Source organism: Heteronotia binoei, chromosome 5 (genome assembly GCF_032191835.1).
Source record: "Heteronotia binoei isolate CCM8104 ecotype False Entrance Well chromosome 5, APGP_CSIRO_Hbin_v1, whole genome shotgun sequence".
In the NCBI taxonomy this organism is placed as follows: Eukaryota; Metazoa; Chordata; class Lepidosauria; order Squamata; family Gekkonidae; genus Heteronotia; species Heteronotia binoei.
The window spans coordinates 56,554,871-56,578,453 of NC_083227.1; positions in this window are offsets into that span (position 1 = coordinate 56,554,871).

Genomic DNA, 23,583 nt, shown 5'->3' on the forward strand with positions numbered 1-23,583 from the left:
AATGAGGATTGGGTGAAGGAAAGGTATTTGTTTTACCAGCCATATCTGAATGGAGCGTGTTTGCCCTAGTCGCTTCCTCAGTCCCTTTCCAATTCCCTGTCATTAATGTGCAACCAGCACTCTGAGGGAGAGTGTATTAAAGATTCATATATCTCCGGAGCAGGTTCTGCATGCATAGTTCTAACAGGCCATACAGTAAGTTATATCATCTCCATCAATTTCCTCTTCTCTCTAGCCCTCAACCCCCCCCCCCCCCCCACAATCCCACATTCCCCCAGTATAATTTATGGCAGTCACAAAACACAAGTTAATGCATCTTTTTCATTACACCCTCACCAGAAATTTATTATATATTTGAGCTAGTTGGACGAAGAGCAGAGGCATCAAGTGTGTATCTGAGTTATATACTGCATTTCAATAAAGCATGATTGTGAGGTACAATTCTCAGATGCCTTTGATATGGTCGGCCCCTATTCTTTAAAATGCTTCTTCCTTGGCAATGACATCAACATTACCATTAGCTTGAATAATGAACAATTGTAGTTGAAAGGGCTGCTGCTTGCTTCCCCCTCCTCCCCCCAGAGAGACAAATACTTGTTTCTGGAATTTCACACTACTTACTTCACTGTGGGTTTATTGAAATCAATAAAGATACTCCAGCATGTTGGTATTCCTCAGCATGTCTAGAATTTTGACACCCCCAGCTCTACATTCCATGCTAGTGGGTGTGTGGGTGTATTGAACTGGCCCATCCCTTTGTCTCTCCTGCTAGATGAATTAGCAGTCCTTAAGAGATGCATCTGGAAGGTCATGACCTAATTTCCTCCCTCCCCCCCTTCTTCTTAGCTCAGAGTGGGGAAATGGTTAAAACACATAGTGGAGTCCTGCTTGTTGGCAACTGCCCAGCAGACAATGCATTTCTCCACACATTCAAAAGCTGAGATCCACACAACACAGTGTGCATTTCACATATACTGACTGAGACCCTTGTATACACACATACTGACTGAGACCCTTGTATTGCATGGTATAATGGTATAATTCATGCTAAGTTGTGTGTGTGTGTGTGTTAAGTGCCATCAAGTCACTTCCATCTTATGACAGCCTTATGAATTAATGTCCTCCAAAATGTCCTATCATTAACTGCCAGTCTCAGGTCTTGCAAACCAAGAGCCATGACTTCCTTTATGGAGTCAATCCATCTCATGTTGAGTCTTCCTATTTTCCTGCTGCCTTTAACTTTTCCTAGTATTATTGTCTTTTCCAGTAACTCTTGTCTTCTCAAAATGTGACCTAAGTATAATAGCCCCAGTTTAGTCATTTTAGCTTCTAGAGGAATTTGGGTCTCATTTGACCTAGAACCCACTTATTTGTTATTTTGGCAGTCCATGGTATCTTTAAAACTCTCCTCCAACTTCACATTTCAAAACCGTTCCAACTTGTCTATATCCTTCTTTAAAAAGTGGTGCCCAAAACTGAACACTATACTTCAAGTGAGGTCTTACCAGAGCAGAGTAAAGCGATACCATCACTTCATGTGATCTGGACACTGTACTTCTATTGATACAGCCCAAAATTGCATTTGCCTTTTTAACCACCACATCACACTGTTGACTCAGGTTCAGCGTATGATCCACTAAGACCCCTAGATCCTTTTCACACATACTACTGCTAAGACAAGCCTCCCCCATCTGATAACTATGCATTGGATTTTTCCTACCTAAGTGCAGAACTTTACATTTATCCCTGTTAAAATTCATTTTATTGGCTTTAGCCCAGTTTTACAGCCTGTCAAGGTCATCCTGTATCCTATTTCTGTCTTCTACTGCATTTGCAACCCCTCCCAATTTTGTATCATCTGCAAACTTAATAAGCATTCCCTCTATTCCTTCATCCAAATCATTTATAAAGATGTTGAACAAAATAGAGTCCAGGACAGATTCTAGAGGCACTCCACTTGTCACTCCTCTCCAAGGGGATGAGGAACCATTCACAAGCACCCTTTGGGTGCGATCTGTCAACCAGTTGCAGATCCACCTAACGGTAACAGGATCCAAACCACATTTTAACAAGGGTAGTATGTGGAACATTATCAAAAGCCTTACTGAAATCAAGATAAACGATGTCTACAGCATCCCCCTGATCCAGCAAGGTAGTCACTTTCTCAAAAAAAAGAGATCAGGTTAGTCTGACATGACTTGTTCTTGAGAAACCCATGCTGGCTCTTAGTAATAACAGCCATCCTTTCTAAATGTTCCAGGACTGACTATTTGAAGATTTGTTCTAAAACTTTTCCAGGGATAGATGTCAAGCTGACAGGTTGGTAATTACCTGGATCCTCCTTTTTCCTCTTCTTGAAGATGGGGACAACATTCGCCCGCCTCCAATCTTCTGGCACCTCTCCTGTTCTCCAAGAATTCTCAAAAATACTAGCCAGAGGTCAGAAATTACATTCGCAAGCTCTTTTAGAACCCTTGGGTGCAGTTCATCTGGCCCTAAGGACTTAGTTTTGTTTAAAGAAACAAGGTGTTTATGTAATGCCCCTACACTGATCCTAGGTTGGAACTTCATACCTTCATTACATGTTCTGTTTTTTGCCATGTTGAGCACCATTTCCCTCAGAAGAGATGACTGAGGGGAAAGTAGGAATTGAGCAGTTCCACCCTCTCTTCATTACCTGTTACAATTTCACTTTCCTGTCCTCTCAATGAGCCTACCATGCATGTCTTTGGTCTCTTTCTACTCTGTACATAAGAAAAGAACCCTTTTTGTTGTTTTTAGCATCTTTAGCCAGCCTAAGCTCATACTAAGCTTTAGCTTTCCTAACTTTTTCTCTACAAGCACTGGTGATTTGTTTATACCTATCCTTGGTTATAAGGCCCTCCTTCCAATTCCGAAAAGAGTCTTTTTATTTCTCAAGTCTTTAGAAAGCCAACTGTTTATGGAGCCAACTTGGCTTCTTTAAACTTCTTCCATTTTTATTCTCATGGGAATCATCTGTGATTGCACTTTCAGTATTTCACTTTTAAGAAACTCCCGCCCCTCCTGAACCCCCTTCTTCCTAAGTATTTCTGACCATGGGATTTTACCCAACATAGTTCTAAGTTTGTCGAAGTTTGCCTTTCTGAAATCCAGTCTATAAGTCTGACTATGTATAGTTTTTTCTCTTCACTAAAACTGTAAATTCCAAAATCACATGGTCACTACTGCCCAGGGTGCCCACTATTTCTACTTCTTCAATCATTTTTCGTTGATGAGAATCAAATCCAAGATAGCAGATCCCCTTGTTTCCTTCTTCACTTTCTGGAAAAGGAAGTTGTCAGCAAGACAAGTCAGGAATCTATTTGACTTTTCATTTTTAGCAGAGTTGGACTTCCAACAGATGTCTGGGTAATTGAAATCTCCCACGATCACTGTGTCCCTTCTCTTGGAGAACTTTGCAATCTATTATAGGAGTATCTCATCCAAGTCCTCTGCCTGGCTTGGTGGTCTATAGCAGACCCCAACCATAATATCACTGATATTTCTTACTCCTTTTATTTTTACCCAGAGACTCTCAACTGCACTGCCATGCTCAGGTTTGCATATTTTCTCACAAGTATATACCTCCTTCACATGTACTGCTACGCCTCCCCCCTTTCTCATTTGTCTGTCCCTTTTAAATAAGTTGTACCCCTGAATCCTAATATTCCAGTTGTGAGTGTCATCCCACCAAGTTTCAGTAAGGCCTATTATGTCATAGTCTCCTCGTATTAGGACTTCCAGTTCCTCCTGTTTGTTTCCCCTACTCTGTGCATTAGTGTAGAAACATTGGAGTCCACATTTTATTCATCCTGAGGGTTTAGTTTCTATACATACCTTCAAGTTAGCATTACCTAGTGTATGCACCACTCTCTGCAAATCTTTAGTGTTCTTATCCCTAGTTTCTGGCATCATATGAGGCTTTGAATTATTGCCTTGCTCCCCCATACAATTTAGTTTAAAGACCTCCTTATTAGGTTAGCAAGGATGTTACCAAACCTCCTTTTTCCTACAATCGTAAGGTGTAAACCATCTCCTGATAGAAGACCACCATCTTGAAAGCGTAAGCCATGGTCCAGAAATCCGAATCTTTCCTGACGACACCATCGACGTAACCAGTCGTTTATTTGAAGTATTTTTCTTTCTCGTCCTAAGCCACGGCCTTCAACAGGAAGCACTGACGAGAACACAACCTGTGCACCCAGCTCCTTCACCTTCTGACCCAGAGTCACATAGTCTTTTCTAATACATTCAGGGCTATGATGGGCAGTATCATTCTTTCCCACGTGGATCAGCAAAAAAAGAATAATAATCCGTGGGCTTGATGAGTCTTCCAATCCTTTCTGTCACATCCTGGATGCGTGCACCCAGCAGACAGCAGACCTCTTGGGATGACAAGTCCAGTCAACACACTTTCAGCTCCACCCCTCTGAGCAAGGAGTCTCCAGTTACCACCACCTTCCTCTTCCTACATTGGGGAGCAGAAGCTCCAGGCTTCTTATCCACAGGATTCTGAGAAACTTTCTTCAAGCTTCACGGAGGCTGGGGAAGTAGCCCTTGTTCCAATGGTTCAGAATCAGTTATTGTGGGGAGATCCTGAAACCTATTGCTGAGTAGCAGAGGCTCAGAACATCTCCTGATTTTTTTGCTCCTTCAGGTTACATTTTTCCATGAACCCTTTTCATGTGTTGGGTTCTCTTCCAACTGCTGAGATACCACTTCCCCTTCCTCCCGTTGTTCTTTCAAGAGTGCCTCAAGGGTTTTGTCAAGAAAATCATCACCTTCTTTTATACAGAGATCTTGCCTCCAGTCCCCATATCTTCTCCTCCAGCAGGGCTACTAGCTTACACTTGCTGCAAGTATAATTGCTGCTTCTCTCAGGTAGAAATACAAACATCCCACAGTCTTTACACTCTACTCCCTCACCAACCATGCTGCTACAATCCATTTCAAAATTCTCTTTGTCTTGATTTCCCTGTAAATTCCACTATCAACTGCCACTTAAGTCTACTTGTGAGGAACTACCCACCTTCCCAGAGAACCCCCAGGCTAAGAGCCACAGGCCAAGAGCCAAAGGCTCGTGCCTCTGGCAAGGTGCAGACTAATAATGCAAAGAGGGTGGGGCCTAAGTCTGCCCCAGGCAACACAGACACTCTCAATGAGCAACAATCACCTACAATCAGCAACAATCACCTACAGCCCACTCAAAACAAACAAGCAGCAGTTCCCCAGCAACCACACAAACCACACAAACTCAGACTCTCAGCAACTACCCCCAGCTGTTTAGAAAGCCAAATACTCAGCCTTGCAGCAGCACTCCTTTCCCGCTCTCTCCCAGAGCTCAAGTGTCAGCTTTCCTGCTTTCTTCATTGTTCAACTTTCACATCCATACATAGTAATGGAAAACATGAATTATGGCATGAATTGACTTGATCTTGGTCACTAGTAACACATTCTTACACTTAAGAATTTTTCCAAGCTCCTTCAGTTGGCCCTCCCCAGTCTCAATCTCCTACTAAGCAGACTGAGTAGACACAGTTTCGAATCTCTATTCTGCCAATGAAGCTCACTGCCTGACTGCAGTTGGGCACTGAGGTAATTTTTACTCTGGACTGAATGGTGCTGGGACCTCACCCCATCCCAGAAGGTACTATGTATTTCTTTACTCCATTTGTATTCATTCATTCACCCAACCAGTGTTCTATACTGGTGAGAAACTGATTCCCCAGTCACTGTTGCTCCACCCTGGGGTTCTGCTTTCATTGGATCAAGCGATCAATTCCCCACCAGTTGCTGCCCAGGTGCATTTTGACCTGCAGCTCCCTCCAATTCTCCCTGAGCCTTCCCAATCTATAAAAAACAAGATTGGGAAGGAGCAGGGAGAACTGGAAGGAGCCTCAGGTCAAAATGCACCCTCACGGAAATTGGTGGGGAATTGATCACTTGATCCAATGAAAGCAGAAGCTTGGAGGCAGAGCACCAGCAACTGTAGAATCAGTCAAAGTGTTGGGCTAGGATTGGAGAACCTGGAACCATATAGGCCAACCTAAGCTACTTGGTGGAAGGTCAGGAAAAAACTGTGTCTGATAGATTTAAGGTAACTTTGAACCTCCCTTGGGTTTCAGAAGTATACTGTTCTTGGAAAGCAAATATGCACCTGCTTGCACACACATCTGCTTCCACACTTCTCCAGAACTTGTCCTTGCCCTTATGTTTTTCTTTTACAGTTTTAAAAATTCAGGTGCAATAAGATTCTCCAGGAACATAATATTTGGAGGAAGGAAACAGATGGATCTCTGAGGAGCTACAAAGTCTGTTGTACTGCACAACAGATTTTGATGTTACTTTATCACTACTACCTCTACGATAATTACACGGTAGGGTCAATGAAAGCTCTGGTGATACTACTGGCCACAATGTAAAAGAACCAGTGGGTCTGATTGCTGTTCTCAGTTCTTCACCTCCAGCTATAATTAGCAGGACTCCAGGTGTTAACCAATAACAATGGGAGGGGAGATCCATTGAAAACTTGGAGGGGGGAGGGAGTCAGAAGGCACACTCTGTAAGTTGGAATCTCTTTAGTATTCAGTTGGGCATATGTATTTGTTTTAAAAGACATATAGGCTTGGACCCTATTATATTCTTCCACCTGAACTTCTCTCCAGCCACTGCAGATGATCACTTTCTCTTCTACTAACACTCCCATGTGCATAAGGGTTCTTTGGGGGGAAAACACATTAAGAAAGTACTAACACTGAAGGAAAGTACTAACCACAGTGCTGGAAAGCCTTTAATGCAGTCAGAGGGAAGTGTGAGAGGGATGATGGAGGAGGATTCAATTTAATGGATCACCCCATCCCAGCCGAAGCTGGGCTCTGGGTGATGTACAACAAAGAAAAATACATTAATTTAAAAACATTAAAACACTCCAATAAAATCTCACATCTTATGGACTCCCCAATGGCTTCTTTTCAAATTCTACTGTTCCATCACAGTGGGGAGGAGATAGCCCAGAAGGGTGGCAGAATGAGGTGCCAGCTTGGCAACTGTTGCTGTCCTTACTTGAAAGCCTGGTGGAACCTCTCTGCTTTACAGGTGCCATGATGTCACAGGGCCTAAGCCAAAGGAACTATTGGCAGGTATAGCCATGCCATGCAGCAGGCCAGGAAGAAGTGGAGAGACTTCCCACCATGCACGCCTGTCTTTGTTCTGATGGGCAGCAGAAAAAAACTACCAGGAGAAATCAGCATTGTACCAACAGCATGATGTCACTTCCAACAAGAAATGATATCACCACACCAGTGAGATGCTCTAGGTTTTGTTCTAAACTCTAGAGTTTGGGATTAATCCTAGACTGCTGTGCCGGTACAGTGGTGTCACTTCTAGGCATATAGTAATAACTGAATGAACATGTAAAGATTTGTCAATATATTGTTTCTATTTATATGATTTATATAATTTATAAATTAGATGTGCAATCACTTATAAATAAAATCAATAAGATATAGTCTAAATCATCTATGGCACAAACTCTCTTTCCCTGTTTCTAATTGCTTCATCTATGGACCCTTAAATCCAGAGACTGAGGCCATGGACAGACCAGACAAATATTTCTACAAACTTGAGCAAAGTCTGAGTGTGGTCTTAGAGTAGGAGAAGAAGGCAAGGTGCTGGCAAGAGGCCCATAGACTTGCATACCAGGGAGGGCAAGGTGAGTTGGCTGGAGGATGACTATTAAGAGCTGGAGCTGCTAAGGCAAGGAACAGCATGCCATTAAGTTGGCAGGCTGGGCAAGGAACACATATATGGATACCCTGCACCATGGCCCCATCTGGATGCCCTAAGTTAAGGGAAGATTTAATGGTGGCCATGGAGAGGAACTGGACAGCTAAAAGTGGGATCAAGTCTAATCCCCCCCCCCCCCGCCGGCTATGTGGAAGGTGGAAGGAGAGTGCAGGGAAGGGAGTGACTGAGGCAGTCAGGGAAGGAGAGTGAGGTTAACTACACTGGAACCTCTGTACCAGCTTGGAAGAGACTCTCCAAGTGGAAGGCTGAATAAGGGCATGAGTTGCAGGCCAACTCCCTCCTTGTTTCTGAGTCTTGTTAGCCAAAATGCCCTCAAAACGAGGTTGGGGAATTAGTTTAATGGACACTTGGCTTTAATAGGAATCTTTTTAATCTATGTATACCAGGCTCAACCATTCAGAGAGTAATGCTCAATAAAATGGACTCTAATTTAATAAAATCAATTGTAATTTATTTGAAATAATAGTTCTTTCGCACAAGGTACAAAAACAATCACACATTCACACAGGTCTAAAGAAATATAGAGAGATCGATAGGGGTACATATAAGGATGAACATACAGGGTGATACTACCTCTCGCAGACTCCAAGGAAGACTCCGATGGTGACGAATGAGGGAATGGGGGATGGACCCGAAACTGATCAGGAATCGGGGATGGATCTATACAGCGGAGTATGGGGGTTGCTGAATAGAGAACACACCTGTGGGTAGCTAGTCCACAGGTTATATAGAGTCACCTCAGTCCTGAGGGGATGGGAGGTGACTGGGAGGGGTAATGGGAGGTTCCGCTGATGACCAAGAAGGCTGGACATCGGCTGGACCAATGGTGAGTCCATGGCGACACCTGATTGGGTGTATGCTTTGACCAATGGGCTTCACCTTTATCCTGGGCATCCTGGAAACTTCCAAGTTGCGACAGGGCCTGGGGCGGCTCCAGTGATATCAGTATGGAAATGGTTGGGTGATTGGGATGAGATGGGATTATCTGGGAAGGTGACAATAGGGAATCAGATATGGACCTAGGTATCCCCGGTGTAGACAAAGGGCTTGGATGTGGCAGGAGAGATCCTTCCTCTTTCTCATCATCTCCTGGGTGAGGACTGCTATTCAGGATATTACTGAGCAATTAGGATCAACAGTTGAGCTATTAATCCATTCATAAAACAGATGTGTTGCTTGCGGGCTAAGAATGACTCAAGGTGTGTACGTGAGGTTCCCACTAAGAAGGAATGAAGCCCAACCAGGCAGGAAGATGGCTACAAGTGGTGTTAGCGAAACACAGTGGCTTCCATGCTTAGCGCTTCAACACCGGTCGCCTGGACAGCTCCGTGGCGGCACAGCCTCCTCCTCACCATGGCGGACTCCACGCATTAGCGGGAAAACGTCCGTGTGCGTCTGCAGACACTCTGTGCCTGTCTCAAGCACGTATACACTTATGCTGTTGGTACACATGAGTCCCTTTTGGTTCCTGAATAGCTTTGCTCGCACTCCCTGGCCAGACGGGTGCAAGCTCACTTCTCCAGGCGCCCTGGCAACCATGTTTGTGACTATGATGTTATGAAAAGAGGGGTCATTTCCTCACAGTCTGTGCCAAGGGGTTGCAAGCAAGGTCAGCCGCAGCCCAGCTTATTGAAGCCACCCTTGATGTCAACCCCACTAGGGAGAGTAGACACTGACTGGAACAAGGACATGACCTGGACCAATTTCACACTAGACCTTTAATCCTGGTTTAGCCCTGTCCACAAGCTGACATTCTACACTAAAATCATAGAATCAGAGAAACCAACTCTATGATTCTATGATTTTAGTGTAGAACATCAGCTTGGGGACAGGGCTAAAGCAGGATTAAAGGTCTAGTGTGAAATTGGTGACAGTTTGCAAAAAAATCTGAAGTCTAAGAAAATCTGAAGTCTTTTTTTAAAAATCATTGGTAGGGTTTTAAAAATGATAAAACAAACCTATGCAACTTTAGGGATGGAAATGGATGGTCTCAGTGGCCATTGCTAGGCAATACTGGCAGTCTTCTGTTCTTGGTGACTGTCAAGAAAAAGTGGGGTGGTGCTATATCCAGAGCCATTTTGGCCTTTGAGGGGGAATCATTGCTACCATGCAACTTGGATGACTCCCCCAGGCTCAGCTGCTTGCTACTGTTCAACAGCTCCTCCCCCCACTCCTCCATAAATATCTGGGATACCCACATACAAATATTCACTCTGCTGTGGAAGTTCACTGCGTGATTTGGGGCCAGTTACACTCTCTCACCCTAACCTGCTTTACAGGGTTGCAGGGCAGATAATGGAATGCACTGTGTTTGGTCCCCATTGTGGAGAAAGGTGGGATATATCGTATTTTTTGCACCATAAGGCGCTCCGGAGGATAGGACGCACCTTCCTCCTGGGGGGCGGTCTGCTGGCTCTGCCTCCGATCCGGAGCTTCCCCCACACCTGCCTGGCTCCATCTTCTTCAGGCAAGCGCTGGGATCGCTCCACGTGGCCCCAGCGCTTCGCAAGCGCCGGCTGCGGAGGGGGCAGTGTGCTTCCTCCTTGCCTATGTGCCTAGCTTCAGCTGTGATGTTTAAAGCAAGCGCTGGGATCGCTCCCTCCCCACTCCGATCCCAGCACTTGCTTTAAACATCACAGCTGAAGCTAGGCACACAGGCAAGGAGAAAGCACCCGCCCCCTCCGCAAACTCAGCGCTTTGCGAGCGCCGGCTGTGGAGAGGGCAGCGTGCTTTCTCCTTGCCTGTGTGCCTAGCTTCAGCTGTGATGTTTAAAGCAAGCGCTGGGATCGGAGGGGGGAGGGAGCGATCCCAGCGCTTGCTTTAAACATCACAGTTGAAGCTAGGTACACAGGCAAGGAGGAAGCACGCTGCCCCCTCCGCAGCCGGTGCTTGCGAAGCTCTGGGGCCAGGTGGAGCGATCCCAGCGCTTGCCTGAAGAAGATGGAGCCAGGCAGGCAGGCGCGGGGGAAGCGCCGGATCGGAGGAAGAGGCAGCAGATCGCCCCCCCCCCCGAAGGTACGTACCTTTGGACCATAAGACGCACACACTTTCCCCCCCACTTTTTTTTGGGGGGGGGGAGTGCTTCTTATGGTCCGAAAAATACGGTAAATAAAGATGAGGCCACACAGAAAAGGTAGGTGGGTGGGTAGGAGAGAAGGAAGCAGAGAAAGGTGAGGATTTGTGAGATGCCAAGCGCAGGGAAAGAGGAAATAGTTTTGGGAATAGATACAGGAGAAAGTAAGGTTCCCCTCCCTCCAGTCCTTGCAGCCTCCCCACCATACAACTGAGCCCTATTCAGCCAGCATCATAATACTTGGTCTAGTTTTCCAGGGGAGAGCCTGTCAGGGAGAGTAAAGGAGAGAAAGCTGAAGGAGGGGGCAGAGGAAGGTAGATTGGCTTTTAGGAGGGAAAGAGAGAAGGAAACAGAGAAAAGAGAGATGCTATGGGAGACTTCAGGGAAGGGAAAGAGGAAATAGTGTGGGAAAGGGAAATGATGTGCCTCTACCAGTCTTTGTGAGTCCCCCATTTTCATCAGGCAGCTAAAGACTTGATACATTTGGGACTGCTACATTTTATCTGAGCAGTTCTATATTCTGTGACTTTATCACTTCCCCTGTTGGGAAAAACAAGATTAACAATAACGTTTATAATCTAGTAATACAGTACTGAACTTTTTCTCTCCAGCTTTAACCTCTTTCTGTGCAAAAGCCACTAGACACACCACATGGTTACTCCAAGGCTGTTGCAGTGCTTGCTTATTCCCTGGTTGTCACTGTGCAGGCGCACCTAACTGTGCAAAGAATTGATAGATTTGAGAAATGGAAGTGAAAACCCCAAGTGGGAGAAAAATGCAATATAGGATCTTGTCAAGAAGTACTAATTAAATCAGGAAAGAGTTGAAACAGAATTTAGAATGATTTGAATGAGTTTAAAGGATGGAGATAAACTCTCCAATATTGCACCAATGCTTTCATATATAAATGAGAACAGCAAATGAAACAGCATAGAAATAGAGCAGATTAGCATTTGGTGTGTAAACAGAAAATCTGTAAACCTGCTACTAAGCTCCAGGATCAGTTCCAAAAGGGCAAAATTGAAAATATATAACTGCCTTATCTGCCCAAGGGTAATGTACTCTAGAATCATGAAGCATTTCTTTCACACAGCAACAGCAACTTGTGCTAGAAAATAAAGTTTCCATGCTAATAAAAATCTATCAGCAGAAATAATTAATAAGCAGATAAATTCTGTACACCTTGTATTAGAACAGAACCAGATAAAGGTTCAATTCAGACATAATGTGAAACTGTGCTTTATTTTAACTGTAATTAGTTTGCAAAACCAGGATTTTACTTACATACGCTCATTGAACTCTGGATTATTCTGACAAAGCTAAATTGCACCTTTTGAATCTTTCCATTCAACTACCCAGATCTATCCCATCATGCACTGAAACATCAGCTTAAAGGCAAGACTTCTAGCAGCACCAAGTGATTATCATTGGCTGGTGACACTGTGAGGTCAGGGGTGCTGAAATCTGTCACCACAGAAAGTCACTGCTGGCTTACACTCACCTTCCTAAATTTTCAAATGAAGGCTTCCCTCTGGCCAAACCATAGGAATATAATCATACACACAGACAATCTCAATAGGACCTGACCCAAACTTTCAACCCACAACTGACATACTCCTCCATATTGTACTGCTAGAGGTCATCTTGTATCCCTGTAGACAGGTCTGAGGAGAAAATATTCCATGGTTAACAAGGGAAAGCCTTCCTACCAGTTCTCCTGCCCCAGCTCAGCTCCAAGCCAAGGTACCAGTTTTGGATTCTGCTTGACTGGCCTTGAGGTAGCAAAATCAGGGATGTTGGCATGCACTGTTCATGGCAACAACATCCCTGAACCTTCAAAAGCAGCTAAAATATTGAGGGCTTTTTATTCTAAGTAGGTTTTACAGGCATCTTTGGAGAAATGTAGTCATGTGGTCCTGGAGGAAAAAACAGGTTGCTAGGCAGGAGACTCAAGGCCCGGACCTCCAAGGTAGCCTTCTCAGAAGTGCTGCCTGTTCCAGAAGAAGAAGAGGAGGAGGAGGAGATTGGATTTATATCCCACCCTTCACTATTCAAAGGAGTCTCAGAGAGGCTTACAATTTCCTTTCCCTTCCCCTCCCTACAACAGACACCCTGTGAGGTAGGTGGGGCTGAGAGAGTTCTCTGAGAACTTCTCTTGAGAGGAACAGTTCTGAGAAAGTTATGACTGACCCAAGGTCATACCAGCAGGTGCAGTTAGAGGAGTAGGGAATCAAGCCCAGTTCTCCCAGATTAGAGTGCATGCACTTAACCACTATACCAAACTGACCAGCTAAACAGGCACAAATTAGGAATCTCAATGTGTGGATGAAACAATGGTATAGGGAGGATGGGTTTAAGTTTGTTAGTCACTGGGATGCTTTTTGAAACAAGCAGGACCTGTACAAAAGAGATGGCCTCCACTTGTCCTGAATAGGAACCAGACTGCTGGCCCTTAAAATCAAAAAGGTAGCAGAGCAGGTTTTCAGCTAAATCCTGGGTAGATGATGTTTACCTTGACTTCCAAAAAGCTTTTGATAAAGTATCTCATCAAAGGTTCCTAAGTAAACTCATCAATGGGTGGCCATAATGTCTGAAGGCCAGCCAGGGACACCTTGGGGGGGGGGAAGGTAGGGGCGCGCGCACGCCGCCGAAAACAGGAAGTGACGTCACTTTCGGTAACGTCACTTCCGGTGATGCCATGCCACCGCCGGAAACAGGAAGTGACATCACTTCCTGTGACGTCATTTCCCCCGCGCCACCTGCCGGGGATGGGAAGTGACATCACTTCCTGTGACATCACCCCCCCGCGCCACCTGCCAGAAGCAGGAAGTGACATCACTTCCTGTGACATCATTTCCCCCAAATGACATCATTTCCCCCAAATGCCACTGCCGGAAACAGGAAGTGACTTCACAGCACTTCCTGTGACGTCCCCAAAAATCCCCCAAATATCACCGCCGGAAACAATTTTGTTCTCAAATCCTGTATATACTTCATCAGTATATGGGATAAGGCACTTTCTCAACTGTGCTGCATAATGCAGCCTATTTATTTTGTACTGTTTGCTCTGTTGGCTCTATCTGCGCCACCTTCATCAATTTCGGGGTGTGGATCCCCCAGTGGGGTGGGCTCCCGACTCCCTCCGCCGGCTGTTTCTGATAGCCCTGCCCCCCCTCTTTCATTTGATATGTGTCCCGTGCGGGTGCCACCCTCCCGCCGGGAGATGCCGCAAAATGAGCCCCCTTGAGGCTTATGACGGCAGGGCTCGGGGGAAGCTAGCTAGACTGCTGTTCTTTTGAGGGGTTATAGAGTGTTTCGAGCCCGTCCCTGTGGCATCGGTCCCATCATTGTGGGACCCAGGGGGCCGGCGCAGCGGCCCGCCGAAGCAGCCTGTCACTAATAACACAGGTCGAGATGCAGGACAGGAACCCGGAAGTGACCGACAGGCTGCTTCAGCGGGCCGCTGCGCCGGCCCCCTGAGCCCTACAATGATGGGACCGATGCCACAGGGACGGGCTCGAAACACTCTATAACCCCTCAAAAGAACAGCAGTCTAGCTCGCTTCCCCCGAGCCCTGCCGCCATAAGCCTCAAGGGGGCTCATTTTGCGGCATCTCCCGGCGGGAGGGTGGCACCCGCACGGGACACATATCAAATGAAAGAGGGGGCGCAGGGCTATCAGAAACAGCCGGTGGAGGGAGTTGGGAGCCCACCCCACTGGGGGATCCACACCCCGAAAGTGATGAAGGTGGCGCAGATAGAGCCAACAGAGCAAACAGGACAAAATAAATAGGCTGCATTACGCAGCACAGTTGAGAAAGTGCCTTATCCCATATACTGATGAAGTAAATACAGGATCTGAGAACAAAATTGCACCAGAAGACACAAACACAAAGCTCCCTTACACTGAATCAGTGCTTGGGTCCACCCAAGTCAGTATTGTCTACTCCAGTCACAAACACAAAGCTCCCTTACACTGAATCAGTGCTTGGGTCCACCAAAGTCAGTATTGTCTACTCCAGGGGTGGCCAGAGGGAGGGAGGGAAGGAAGGAAGGAAGGAGGGAGGGAGGGAGGGAGGGAGGGAAGGAAGGGAGGAGGGAGGGAAGGAGGGAAGGAAGGAAGGAAGAAAGGAAGGAAGGAGGGAGGGAGGAAGGAGGGAGGGAGGGAGGGAAGAAAGGGAGGAGGGAGGGAAGGAGGGAAGGAAGGAAGGAAGGAAGGAAGGAAGGAAGGAAGGAAGGAAGGAAGAAAGGAAGGAAGGAGGGAGGAAGGAAGGAAGGAAGGAGGGAGGGAGGGAAGGAGGGAGGGAGGGAAGAAAGGAAGGAAGGAAGGAAGGAAGGAGGGAGGGAGGAAGGAGGGAGGGGAAGGAAGGAAGGGAGGAGGGAGGGAGGGAGGGAGGAAGGAAGGGAGGAGGGAGGGAAGAAGGAAGGAAGGAAGGAGGGAGGGAGGGAGGAAGGAGGGAGGGAGGGAAGGAAGGGAGGAGGGAGGGAGGGAGGGAAGGAAGGGAGGAGGAGGGAGGGAGGGAAGGAGGGAAGGAAGGAAGGAAGGAGGGAGGGAAGGAGGGAAGGAAGGAAGGAAGAAAGGAGGGAGGGAGGGAAGGAAGGAAGGAGGGAGGGAGGAGGAAGAAGAAGGAAGGAAGGAAGGAGGAAGGAAGGAGGGAAGGAAGGAGGAAGAAGGAAGGAAGGAAGGAAGGAAGGAAGGAAGGAAGGAGGGAGGGAGGGAAGGAAGGGAGGAAGGGAGGGAAGGGAAGGAAGGCCGGCTGCCCCCCCCTCCCGCCAGCCGCCCCCCCCGCTTTCGGCCCCCTCCCTCCCTGCCTGCCCTGCTTACCTTCTTCCAGGGCGGGTGGCGGCCTCCCCTCCGGGCGTGCGGGCTGGCCAGGAGGCGCTGCGGCGGCTGGTGCTGCTGCCGGGGCTGGCGGCAAGCTGCGGAGGCCGGGGAGGCGGCGGAACGAGGCCGGCGCTGGTCTCTGGAGGCCTCCAGGGCACCAGCGCCGGCCTCTACGCGCTGCCTCCGCTGGTCTCTGGAGGCCTCCAGGGACCAGCGCCGGCCTCTCCGCGCTGCCTCCGCTGGTCTCTGGGAGGCCTCCAGGGACCAGCGCCGGCCTCTCCGCGCTGCCTCCGCTGGTCTCTGGAGGCCTCCAGGGACCAGCGCATGGCCCTCTCCGTTGCCGGCGCTGGCCCTCTGGAGGCCCTCCAGGGGACCAGCGCCAGGCCTCTCCGCGCTGCCTCCGCTGGTCTCTGGAGGCCTCCAGGGACCAGCGCTGGCCTCCTCCGCTGCCAGGCACTGGCCTCTGAGGCCTCCAGGGACCAGCGCCGGCCTCTCCGCGCTGCCTCCGCTGGTCTCTGGAGGCCTCCAGGGGACCAGCGCTGGCCTCTCTCTGGTGCCGGCGCTGGCCTCTGGAGGGCCTCCAGGGGACCAGCGGCGGCCTCTCTGCGCTGCTCCTCCGCTGGCCTCTGGAGGCCTCCCAGGGACCAGTGCTGGCCTCTTCCGCTGCCGGCGCTGGTCCTCTGGAGGCCTCCAGGGACCAGCGCCGGCCTCTCCGCGCTGCCTCCGCTGGTCTCTGGAGGCCCTCCAGGGACCAGTGCTGGCCTCTTGGAGGCCTCCAGGGACCAGTGCTTGGCCTCTCTGCTGCCGGCGCTGGCCTCTGGAGGCCTCCAGGGACCAGCGCCGGCCTCTCCGCGCTGCCCTCCGCTGGTCTCTGGAGGCCTCCAGGGACCAGCGCCCGCCTCTCCACGCTGCCTCCGCTGGTCTCTGGAGGCCTCCAGGGACCATCGCCGGCCTCTCCGCGCTGCCTCCGCTGGTCTCTGGAGGCCTCCAGGGACCAGCGCCCGGCCTCTCACGCTGCCAGCGCTGGCCCTCTGGAGGCCTCCAGGGACCAGCGCTGGCCTCTTCCGCTTGCCGGCGCTGGCCTCTGGAGGCTTCCAGGGACCAGCGCCAGCCCCTCTCCGCGCTTGCCTCCGCTGTTCTCTGGAGGCCTCCAGGGACCAGCGCCGGCCTCATCCGCTGCCGCGCTGGCCTCTGGATGCCTCCAGGGACCATCGCCGGCCTCTCCCGCGCTGCCCTCCGCTGGTCTCTGGAGGCCTCCAGGGACCATCGCCGGCCCTCTCCGCGCTGCCTCCGCTGGTCTCTGAGGCCTCCAGGGACCAGCGCCGGCCTCTCCGCTGCCGGCGCTGGCCTCTGGAGGCTTCCAGGGACCAGCGCCAGCCTCTCCGCGCTGCCTCCGCTGGTCCCTGAGGCCTCCAGGGAGGCCTCCAGGGGACCAGCGCCAGCCTCTCCGCCGCTTCCCCCAGCCTCCGCCATCGCCGCCGGGCCCCGCGTGCGGGCGGGGAAGGCGGCGAGTGAGGGAGGGAGCATCCCCCGCGCATGCGCAGAGCCCGCCGCAATCGCCCTGCGCACGTGCAGGGATGCTCCCTCCCTCACTCGCCGCCTTCCCCGCCCGCGCACCGCGGCTCACCGGCTCTCTGGCTGGCTAAGCCGGGACCTCTAATGGTCCCGGTATAGCCAGCCTGGGCGCCGGGAATTGGGGGCCAGAACCGGGACTTTCCCGGGAGACCGGGATGGTCTGGCCACCCTAATTATGGTATAAGAGGATAAGTCCTCTTGTGGGTTAAAAACTAGTTCATTAACAGGAAACAGAGTATGAGTATAAATGGGGCAGCTTTCAAAATGGAAAGTAACTGGGGGGGAAGTACCACAGGGCTCAGTAAAAGGTTTGGTGCTTTTTAATTTGTTCATTAATGATTTGGAGTTGGAAGTAAACAGTGAAGTAGCTAAGTTTGTGGTTGATGCAAAGTTGTTCAGGGAGGTAAGAACCAGAGAGGACTGTAAGGGTGCCAGAGTGCCAGAGGGATCCGTCAAGGCTGGACAAATAGGCACCGATGTGGCAAATGATGTTTAACATGGGCAAGTGAAAAATAATGCACATTGGAGCCAATACTCCCTCTAAACTGTGGAGTCTTGTGAGCAAAAATTCTCCTTTGTGAGCTACTGGCTTTAAAGTTGTGAGCTACTGCATACATTAGTTTGCTCTGGGGCCATTTTTACTGAGCTAGGACAAAAATATGTGAGCCAAGCCTAAAAAACTGTGAGCTAGCTCACACTAACTCAACTTAGAGGGAACACTGATTGGAGCCAAAAATACTAACTATAAATATAAGTTGATGGGGTCCAAACTGGTGGTAACTGACCAGGAGAAAGATCTTAAGAACATAAGAGATGCCATGTTGGATCAGGCCAACGGCCCATCCAGTCCAACACTCTGTGTCACACAGTGGCAAAAAATTTTATATATACACACACACTGTGGCTAATAGCCACTGATGGACCTGTGCTCCATATTTTATCTAAACCCCTCTTGAAGGTGGCTATACTTGTGGCCGCCACCACCTCCTGTGGCAATGAATTCCACATGTTAATCACCCTTTGGGTGAAGAAGTACTTCCTTTTATCCGTTTTTAACCTGACCGCTCAGCAATTTCATCAAATGCCCACGAGTTCTTGTATTGTGAGAAAGGGAGAAAAGTACTTCTTTCTCTACTTTCTCCATCCCATGCATTATATTATAAACCTCTATCATGTCACCCCGCAGTCGACGTTTCTCCAAGCTAAAGAGCCCCAAGCGTTTCAACCTTTCTTCATAGGGAAAGTGCTCCAGCCCTTTAATCATTCTAGTTGCCCTTTTCTGGGCTTTCTCCAATGCTGTAATATCCTTTTTGAGGTGCGGCGACCAGAACTGCACACAGTACTCCAAATGAGATCGCACCATCGATTTATACAGGGGCATTATGATACTGGCTGATTTGTTTTCAATTCCCTTCCTAATAATTCCCAGCATGGCGTTGGCCTTTTTTATTGCAAACGCACACTGTCTTGACATTTTCAGTGAGTTATCTACCACGACCCCAAGATCTCTCTCTTGGTCAGTCTCTGCCAGTTCACACCCCATCAACTTGTATTTGTAGCTGGGATTCTTGGCCCCAATGTGCATTACTTTGCACTTGACCACATTGAACCTCATCTGCCACGTTGACGCCCACTCACCCAGCCTCAACAGATCCCTTTGGAGTGCCTCACAATCCTCTCTGGTTCTCACCACCCTGAACAATTTAGTGTCATCCGCAAACTTGGCCACTTCACTGCTCACTCCCAACTCTAAATCATTTATGAATAAGTTAAAGAGCATGGGACCCAGTACCGAGCCCTGCGGCACCCCACTGCTTACCGTCCTCCACTGCGAAGACTGCCCATTTATACTCACTCTCTGCTTCCTATTACTCAGCCAGTTTTTGATCCACAAGAGGACCTGTCCTTTTACTCCATGACTCTCAAGCTTTCTAAGGAGCCTTTGATGAGGAACTTTATCAAAAGCTTTCTGGAAGTCAAGGTAAACAATATCTATCGGGTCTCCTTTGTCCACATGTTTGTTCACCCCCTCAAAGAAATGTAACAGGTTAGTGAGGCAAGATCTTCCCTTGCAGAACCCATGCTGAGTCTTCCTCAATAACCCGTGTTCATCAATGTACCTACTCATTCTGTCTTTGATAATGGTTTCTACCAACTTTCCCGGTATTGAAGTCAGACTGACTGGCCTTTAATTTCCCAGATCTCCTCTGGAACCCTTTTTAAAGATGGGGGTGACATTTGCTACCTTCCAGTCCTCAGGAACGGAGGCAGATTTCAATGAAAGATTACAGATTTTTGTTAGAAGATCCACAAGTTCGACTTTGAGTTCTTTCAGAACTCTCGGATGTATGCCATCCGGACCCGGTGACTTATTAGTTTTTAATTTGTCTATCAGTTGTAGGACCTCCTCTTTTGTCACCTCAATCTGACTCAGGTCTTTCAACACCCCTTCCAAAATTAGTGGTTCTGGGGCGGGCAAAAAGTTCTCGTCTTCCACAGTGAAGACGGAGGCAAAAAATTCATTCAGCTTCTCAGCCATTTCCCTATCCTCCTTCAGTAATCCTTTTACCCCATGGTCATCCAAGGGCCCCACTGCCTCCCTGGCTGGTTTCCTACTTCTAATATATTTGAAGACATTTTTATTGTTGGTCTTTATGTTTTTTGCAATATGCTCCTCATAGTCCCTTTTTGCCTGCCTGATCACAGTCTTGCATTTGATTTGCCACAGCCTGTGTTCCCTTTTACTAATCTCACTTGGACTGGTTTTCCACCGCTTAAAGGAGTCCTTTTTACCTTTTACAGCTTCCATTACTTTGTTTGTTAACCATGCAGGCCTTTTCTTATACCTGTTTGTGCCTTTCCTAACTTGTGGTATGTATTTTATCTGAGCTTCTAGGATTATAGTTTTAAATAGTGTCCAAGCTTCCCCAAGGGTTTTGACTGTATTTACCTTTCCTTTCAGTTTCCTCCTCACATGCCTCTTCATCTCAGTGTATTTACCCCTTTTAAAGTTAAACGTGGTTGTGGCGGTCTTTTTGGACAACTCCCTATTTATACAAACGGTGAAAGCAGTAACATTATGGTCACTGCTCCCAAGAGGCGCAATCACTTTTACATCTCTCACCAAGTCTTGGGCATTACTTAGGACCAAATCCAGGATCTTGGAGTCATGGTAGATAACTCACTGAAGATGTTGACTCAATGTGCAACTGCAATTTTAAAAAGCCATTGCCATGCTGGGGATTATTAGGAAGTAAACTGGGGGAAAAAATCAGCATCATAATGTCCCTGTATAATTCTATGGTGGGGCATCATTTGGAATACTGTGTATAGTTCTGGTCAACGCACCTCAAAAAAGATACAGCATTGGAAACGGTGCATAAAAGGGCAATTAAAATGCATAAAAGGGCAATTAAAATGATGAAATGGGTGTAATATCTGCCCTATGAAGAAAAATTATAGAGGTTAGGGCTTTTTAGCCTGGAGAAATGACAGCTGAAGGGTGATGTGGCAGAGGTTTACAAAATTATACATGGGATAGACAAGACAGAGAAAAAAGTACTTTTGTTGTCCCTTTTTCACAATGCAAGAAATTGTGGGCACTCTATGAAATTAATGAGCAGTAAGTTTAGAACAGATAAAAGGAAGTACTGCTTCACCCAAAGAGTAACTAACATGTGGAATTCACTGCTGCAAGAAGTGGTGGTGGTTACAAGCATAGACAGATTCAAGAGGGGATTAGATCAACATATGGAGCAGAGGTCCATCAGTGGCTATTAGTCACAGGGTATTGATGGAACTCTGTCTGTAGACGGTGACTGCGGCCGCGAAATTAAAAAATACCTGCTCCTTGGGAGGAAAGCTATGGCAAACCTAGGCAGCATAACAAAAAGTAGAGACATCACACTGCCGACAAAAGTCTGTATAGTCATAGCAATGGTATTCCCAGTAGCAATGTATGACTGTGAGAGCTGGACCATAAGGAAAGCTGAGCACTGAAGAATAGATGCTTTCGAACTGTGGTGCTGGGGAAGACTCTTGAGAGTCCGATGGATGGCAAGGAGATCGAATCAGTCAATCCTAAAGGAAATCAACCCTGACTGTTCCCTGGAAGGTCAGATACTGAAGCTGAAGCTCAAATACTTTGGCCACCAAATGAGAAGAGAGCACTCACTGGAGAAGACCCTGATGCTGGGAAAGATTGAAGGTAAAAGAAGAAGGGGATGCCAAAGAATGAGATGGTTAGACAGCGTTATTGATGCAATGAACATGAATTTGAGTAAACTTAGGAGGATGGTGGAAGATAGAACGCTTGGGGCTCTTTAGCTTGGAGAAACGTCGACTGCGGGGTGACATGATAGAGGTTTACAAGATAATGCATGGGATGGAGAAAGTAGAGAAAGAAGTACTTTTCTCCCTTTCTCACAATACAAGAACTCATGGGCATTCGATGAAATTGCTGAGCGGTCAGGTTAAAATGGATAAAAGGAAGTACTTCTTCACCCAAAGGGTGATTAACATGTGGAATTCACTGCCACAGGAGGTGGTGGTGGCTACAAGCATAGCTTGCTTCAAGAGGGGGTTAGATAAAAATACGGAGCAGAGGTCCATCAGTGGCTATTAGCCACAGTGTGTGTGTATATATATATATATATTTGGCCACTGTGTGACACAGAGTGTTGGACTGGATGGGCCATTGGCCTGATCCAACATGGCTTCTCTTATTTTCTTATAGAAGGGCCTGGTGTGATGTAGTCAATGGGGTCACGAAGAGCTGACTGTGTGACTGAACAACAACAAACATGGAACTAGCAGGAGTCCTGAAATGGGTTTGAATATTCCTTTTAACAGATTCACTGCTGACCATTCTATCATTGCAAAAGTTTGCTTTGCCACCATTTTCCTTGTTTCCCAATATTTATTAACTTGATACACAGAGAGAATAGCATTGAAATCAGGCCCAAAAGTCACATTGTGGGCTGGGGACAATAACCAAAACTGGAGCCAATCCATTGAACCCTTCAACACATGCTGGCTACATGGGGATAAAAATCAGCCTGCACGAATTCCAGCATAAGGGAAATCACTTGGGTGCAGGCGAACAGGCTGCAGTTTTGGTTCTTGATTACAGATATATATTTTTCCCAAGCAACTGCAATATTGCCAAATCCAATCCATGCTAACTTTAGCATGTGGCATCAGGTTTCTCATTCTGGAGCCAGCAGATGCTGATGTTTTCTCCCATGGCTAACATTCATTGAGCAGCCATGAAAAAAGGACACTTGGTCTGCTTCTAATTATCTGAAGTCCAACCCATTGGTTGCCTTACAGGAGCCTAAGCCTCAGATATAAATTTCAAAGTCTTTCAGAATTAATAAGTGCAGAAATTCAACCAAATCCTCCTGCACACCCTGGATTTAATCAAACTGTAAGTTTCTTGTTATCTCATGAGAGTAGCAGTTTGGCTATTAGAGGGCTGGCCTGCGTGCATTAGCATCGCCTTTTGCTATGAGTTTCATCTACAAATAAATCTGGGCTGAAACTAGTATATAAGAGACTTGATTATTCAGCTAGCCTGAGGGTCTCTGTTTTTTGCATTGGAACTGACTGGTGAACTGGGGTGGAAGGAATCTGACAGTTTTTAATGGGCATATACAGACACGGGGTGTCCTAACTTCTTTACAAATTAGTCTTTAAGTACATAAGCACAACTGTCCCAGCAGCCTTTGCCTGTCAGAGTCATACAGAAGAATTAGAAAATAACAACAACAGTGCAGCAACTAGTTGAAGCTCTCTGGATTTTGTATCAATAAATGCTAAAAGCAAAAGGCACACGAGTTTGGAGTGAGCAGGCCTTTATTTCTATAGACTCCAGATTCACAAATACAAAAATATTCCTTTTGGCATATCTAGATATAAAGTAATTCACAGAAGGAAGGGATGAGCTAAAAAGTGACAAAAAAAAAAAAGGCTAATGCCATCTTGGAGTGTATCAACATTCAAATCACAAGATGTCACAGTCCTGCTGTACAATGCATTGGTTAGGACACACCTGGAGTATTGTGTGCAGTTCTGGAAGCATAACTTCAAAAATGATGTGGACAAAATGGAGTGGGTGACAGGAGAGCAACAAGGATGATCAGGGGTCAGGAGACCTATGAGGAAAAGCTGAGGGATTTGGGAATGTTCAGTCAGGAGAAGAGGAGGTTGAGGGGGGACATGATTGCTCTCTTTAGGTATTTGAAGGGCTGTCACTTAGAGGAGGGCAGAGAGCTGTTCCTGTT